The sequence below is a fragment of the Mus pahari genome, chromosome 4, assembly GCF_900095145.1.
Source record: "Mus pahari chromosome 4, PAHARI_EIJ_v1.1, whole genome shotgun sequence".
NCBI classification, from domain to species: domain Eukaryota; kingdom Metazoa; phylum Chordata; class Mammalia; order Rodentia; family Muridae; genus Mus; species Mus pahari.
In genome coordinates, this window is record NC_034593.1 from 140,306,255 (window position 1) to 140,312,811 (window position 6,557).

At 38.9% G+C, this 6,557-nt stretch overlaps 1 long non-coding RNA gene across 1 annotated transcript; it reads right to left on the reverse strand.

Annotated features, from left to right (window-relative positions):
- Window positions 1-719: 719 nt before the first annotated feature.
- LOC110319768 lies at window positions 720-4,552 on the reverse strand. The gene is made up of 3 exons (XR_002380424.1): window positions 4,292-4,552; window positions 2,274-2,530; window positions 720-1,025 (listed from the first exon to the last, which is right to left on the reverse strand). It is a non-coding gene; the product is annotated as an uncharacterized LOC110319768 (long non-coding RNA).
- Between the last annotated feature and the right edge of the window lie 2,005 nt (window positions 4,553-6,557).

The following is a 6,557-nucleotide window of genomic DNA, read 5'->3' on the forward strand; positions in this document are numbered from 1 at the left end:
ACAGGGCTCTCGGAACAATATTATTTCCCTACAGGGGACTTTTCTACAGCATATAAACATCACCGGGCAGCAGCAGGCAGGGCTGAACTCTTCCTTTTTTGGCTCTGCCCAGTCAGCTCGTGTGTGAGAAATGGTTCTGGGTCTGTGGTCTCTGGGAAAATAAAGGATACCCAATTGTATAATTGTAACCTCTCTTCCCGTTTGGGTGGGGGTAACTTCTGATTTCCCCCCCCCCCCCGTGTTTGAGGCTTATTCCTTTCCCACAGTATGATTTAGTGCTGGGGTAAGTGCCTGGTAAAGCATCTCTTCTTCAGTTTATATCACAGTGGGGATCTCAAGACTCCCATGCTTTCAACTCGGGTACCCCAAGTTACACTGTAGGATCAGCGCCATCGGGGACCCCAAGTTACACTATAGGATCAGCACCACGCAGATCCTGAGAACATCATATCAGGATGTCTGTGGGTCTCTAGCATGTGCCTCATTTCCACCTGTAGCTTACTGGCAGAACCAAGTGATATGCCAGATGCAGGTACAGGCAATGGAAATGTTCTGTAGTGGTCATTCTAGCAGGAAAATAACAACAAACAAAAACCAAAGCAGACAAGTCGTGTCTGGTCACAACAGCCATACCCATTAAATAGACGCAGTATTTAAACATTAGACAGTTATAACTAGAACACATAGCATGTCAAGGGAATGTACAAACTTTACTCATTCTATACAGGCATATATTTTATTTATACGTTGTTGACTATTTTCTGAAAGCTGCCACAGACTGGGCAGTAGAAACAGAAAAGAAGTAGAATTTTGTTTGTTTAAACGTTGCTATCCCATGTGTGGCCTCTGCTGTGATTTGAGTTGGTTTTGTTCTTGCAAAACCTCATCTTTTGGGACTTGGCCCTGTGGGTAGCCGTACAGGACAGTGATGGAATTTTGAAGACTGGAGGCTTAGTGACAGACACATCCTCAGTTGGGGACGCGCCCTCAGAAGGTGTTCAGGTACTTCCTGTGGCCTGCTTCTCCTTAGATGTAAAGATAAAATCAACGTCTAAAAGTCTCAGCCAGGCACCTGCACCTCTACCCACCCCAGTCCTTCACTTTTTCTCTGTCCGGGTACTCCCTTCCCCTGGGCATGTCATCCCCATCCACCATGGCTTGGCAGAGGTAAGGCAGCCTTTAGCTCTGAGACCCTGACAAACAAACCTTTTATTTATAAAGTCAGTGCTTCAAGCATCTCATTATCACAGTGAAAAACTGGTTAATATGTTTAATTTAATGTGTTTGTTAGCAGTGTTGGATTGTTTACTTGAAATTTTTAGTAAGGCAGAAAAATCCTAAAATATTATACATTGAAGATTTTGGTTAACATAAAAAAAACCCACATCACTCTGCCTAGATTTTTAACATAAATCAGACATTCACTCATCTATGGATGCATTGGCTGAAATATAGCTTGTCTTTCCAACATAAACTCCATCAGCTATGTGCTTTTTACAATCTTTTCAGTTACTTTTCTCTTAAAATAAAGCAGCAAATTTCAAACTCTGTCTTTTATGATTGTCTCTCCTACATCCACTTTGACATCTAATTTGACAGTCATTTCTTAAAAGTATGCAATTCAATGGCTTTAATACATCCATGCAATTGTACAACTCTCTCTACAACCCAATTTTAGAAATTCCATTACTCCCTGAAGAAGCCCTGCAGGCATTAGCAGCCACCTTGCCCTGCCTCCTGCCCTGGCTCCTGCCTGGCCTCCTAACCTAGCTCCGCCCCTGGCTCCTGCCCTGGCTCCGCCCCTGGCTCCTGCCCTGGCTCCACCCCTGCCTCATGCCCTAACTCCGGCCCCGCCTCCTGCTCTAACTCCGCCTCTGGCTCCACCCCTGGCTCTGCCCCTGCCTCCTGTCCTAACTCCGCCCCTGCCTCCTGTCCTGGCTTCTGCCCTGGCCCCGCCCCTGTCTCCTGCCCTGGCTTCCAGCAGCTACTTTGCTCCCATGGATTCACCTATTCACCTTTTAACCCCAGATCTCTGACACTGAATGTCCATGTAGTTGCTACAGTTCATTGTAGCCAACAGCCTCTCAGATAATATAATTACAATTTTTTAATGTTCTGTTTGGTTACGTTGTCTTTTTCTTTCTCTGATTCTTCTCTTTCAGGACCTATTTTTGGATTAACAAATGAAGCATTTTTGCCATGTATAACACGTTGTTTTGAAGTACATATGTACTGTAGAAGGGCCGCGCTGAGTTAGGCTATGGGTGTCTTACCGTGTGAGAAGACTGTACTTCATGATTCTAAGCACCATTGCTGTCACCATGCCCTGGACTAGATCCCTGGCAGGCATATTCTAAGTCACTGGCATCTCTCCAGCTTCTCACTCCACCATTCTCCCTACTTCTAAGAATTAAATCTTTTAGGCTAGGCATAATGGTGTAAGCCTTTAACCCCAGTGCTCGGGAGGCAGAGGCAGGTAGATCTCTGTGAGTTCAAGGCCAGCCTGGTCTACAGAGAGAGTTCCAGGAAGCTCTGGAAAAAAAGAAAAGAAAAGAAAAGAAAGAATTAAACATTTTAAGTTCTACATATGTGTAAGATTGTGTGATACTTGGATCTCGTAACATTTATTTTGCCTAAAATGTTAAGGCTCACCCATGTTGTTATATAAGACAATTTCTTAGTCTAAATAACATTACATTTATATAATGTTATTTATGTATAAATAATTTTACAATAATAAATAATTTATAAGTATTTGTAAATAATTTATATATGATAAAAATAAAAACAAAGGATTGAAATAAACATCAAAAAAGAAGAGGCTAGAGAGATGACTTAGCTGTTTAGGATACATATATATGTGTGTAGATAGATAGATAGATAGATAGATAGATAGATAGATAGATAGATAGATAGATAGTGTATAATGTATAACATATATATAATATTATGTATATAGAAACTTCTACTTCCTGTTCTCCTCCCTCAATTCTTGGTCTTGTTTCCAGGCTGGTCCTTCTGCCTTAAGCTTGTGTGCTAGGCTGTGCAACATCTTCTTCGTCCATCACTGGATGTGTACATAGCTTGCTTCCACACATCAGTGATGAATCATGTTCCAATGGATATTGTATATAAGAAATTTCTTATTCTGATGAAGATTTTTATAAGACACTGATATTTTGTTTTAATGATGATGTACATAAAAATCAATTTGTCTATTTACAAATAAGCAATGTGTATCTATTACTAAACTTTAAAAACACCGTATTGCTTGTACATAAGAGGTCTCAGTAAGTTTCACATTTTATCATACTACCAATAATACCTCTTCTCTTTAGGTAACTTGGGAAAAAACACTTTATTTTTACTTTATGTATGTGTCTATGAGTGTCTATATGCATGTGTGCACACACATATGTCCAGGTGTCAGCATTGGCCAGAAGAGGGCACTGGATACCTTGGAGGTGGACTTATAGGTGGTTATGAACTGTCTGTTGTAAATGCTGGAATTGAGCTCTGTCCATTACTACTGAGCAGCAAGTATAAACCAGTTCGGCCATCTCCCCAGCACCCTCAGTTTGAAGTTTATATCAGTCCTTTCTTTCTTTTTTTTCTTGTATTGTTTTACTAGAGGTTTATTTCTAAAAACGATCTCTTTATTTTCTTTTCTTTACATTTTTGTGCAAATCCACTCATACTATCTTTCCCCAAAGTAGTCTTTTCAGTGTTCTCTTTTTAGTGTGCAATTCCTAACACAATATAATTGCCATGTGAACATGGTAATGAGGAAATAAAGACGAGAAAAATGTGCCTGTTCAGTTCAGATGTGACGCTCCTCATGCCACTCCCCCTGCCCCTGCCCGTTTGCAGACTGTCACCTCCTGCTCTGCGGTTTCCTATTCCTTCCATAGATGATTGCTGGTGACCATTTATTTGGATGATTTGTATTATTTCATACCTTAAACATGTCACAATCCATCCATTCTGTTCCTGGTGAAAAGAATGGGTAGGTTCTAGGTTGCCACTATGAGAACCCTTGCTTATTCCTTATAGCTGAACAGCAAGTCATTTTGACTGTTATCTAGAAGTGGTATTGAAACATGACATCATTGATAATGGGCATGTCCAAGTTCACTTTGCAACGATAACTTTCCAAAGAGGTCTACCAACTTATAATCCTGTCAGGGGTATATAAGAATTCTTTGTTCTCACAATTGCCAACATGAATTTTCTTGTTAGTTTTTGGTGGGGGTATTAGTACCTCTCTGTTAAACAAGGTGGAATTAAATACCTTTTAGCCAGCTTCAAGATTCTTATTTCACCTTCTTTATTGTATATCTCAGTGAACAGTTTCCATTCTATCAGATGACTTCATTTAGTATGAACTAAATTAAATTTCTGTCTTGCTTAAGAAAACTACTTGTGCAAAGGTCGTAGGGGACTTTCCCCACATTCTACATTAACAGTATAACATTCTCCTTTCATGGATGAATATATTATATGGGATTGCCTTGTATGCCTTTCTTGTGTTATATGTCCCACTTCACTATTTATTCAGTGAATACCCAGTTGCCATGGTGCCTTTATTATCATGGAGTCACTCATCCACAATGTCCGTTCTCTGGCACTGCAGTTGTCTGGCAATACCAAGCATCCCGAAGGCACTGTTTGACAAAGTTCTGGTGCTTGGACAACCTGGACTGCCCCTCCACTGCCCTTGGTGAACATTTGCTACACAATTTTTACTCTACTTAAATTTCTCACTGTCAAAGGCCTCTCTCTGAGTGCTAGAGCCAGGATCACAAAAAAAGCTAGTGTAAAGAAGAATGAAATTAATGAAAGTTCCCAAGGGAAAAAAAAACAGTTATGCAGAAAATTGAGTCCTTCCTAAGAACTTATTGCTTAAATAAACATTTAGATCATTAATGAGTATTGTTAGAAAGCATGAGATAGAGGATTTGAGAAAAATTATTAAAGGAGAAAAACTTAGGGAAATACTAGAAGCTGACAAACTGTAATTGAATTTAGTTTAACTGTAATTGTCTTTAACGTTCAACTTTAGAAACAAGGAACTTGTATGAATAGGAAGAGATTTTGAGCATATAGTTTATGACAAGCCTTGGTACCTTCCTGAAGGCAAAAGCTAGCAGTTGCAAGAATCCTGATGTTCTTCTGTTCTTTACAGAATTGTAATAAAGATAGGAATCATACTGAAACAAGGGTTCATGACAGAGACACAGAGGAAGGCATCCTAGCTCAGTGAACTGCCTACCTTTCTGAACAGTCTTGTCAGACCAGAACTTTACTGATAGACAGCCTTTGCCTAAGCAAGGGGCTGCACAATATTTTAAGAATCAAAGAAAAAGGAAGGTGGTCTTATGCCAGATACAAAAGAAATATAGAAGAAGGAAAGGAAGAATTAAGTAAGGGTCGGATTGAACTTTTGTAGAAAGCCAAGTTTGATATACCAGGTAGTAGGAATTAACACTTGATCGATTAATCTTATGCCAAAGTGAAACAGAAACAGATTGGAACACAGTCATGCTGTCTAGCATCTATGTAACCGTAGGCTTTACAACACCAGTCTTAAGGAAGAAGATATTGAGTTTAAAGAAAATTGATTTTATCATAATGTTAATTTTCAATTCTCATAAAAACTGTTCGCTTGCTTTGTTCTTCATTCAATATTCTTATGTAATCAAGGACAACTTCAGGAGAAAATGTGTTTTGAAAAGCTGTATAATCAATGAGTAAACTTTCTGAGGAAATAATTTAATATAAATAAAGCCTGTGGGAAACACAGGTGGTCAGAGTAGGAGAAGCCATTCCACGATGTGCTCCATCTCTGGCCTGACTCTCATGAAACAGATGATGTCCCACATCTGATCCTTCCTTCCCTTTGCCTGCCCTTGTGTCCACCTCCACCCTTCTCCAGGCCCCGCCCTCAGCTGAGGTGGGCCCCCAAGGTTTCTATGCAAAGTATATTTGCTAATAGATTCTTTTCCTGCTCTCCTGGGTGAACTTCTCCTGAGATTTTCCCCTACCATTTTATAATTATTTCTTGATATCTGGTATGAAACTTTCTTAAATGTCAGTACAGGGAAAAGAGGCAACTGGCTGACCCATGAAAATGGTGTAACTTTCCATTTTCTTCTTATATTCAAGGTCTGTTTTATAATCCTTGAAAGTCTTTTTGTATATTTTCTTAATTACATACTGGTTAGCATGTATATATTCACTATATTGTCATATACTGCATATGTTAAGTATATGTAAATTTGTTTCTTTTGCTGATATGTACAAATGCTAAATATATTTATTCTATTAACTTCATAGAATATTTTAGTAATCTATACAGAGAATAACAAAATTGCTTTAAAATTACAACATTTCTTTTCAGTGTCATCCAGATAATTATAACATACTCTTTTTTAACCTGTAAACATAGAGGGTTCCATTTATACCCTTTCCAATTTTGTCTTAGCTTGCTTTCTTTTTTTTCCAATTTTTATTAGGTATTTACTTCATTTACATTTTAAATGCTATCACCAAAGTCC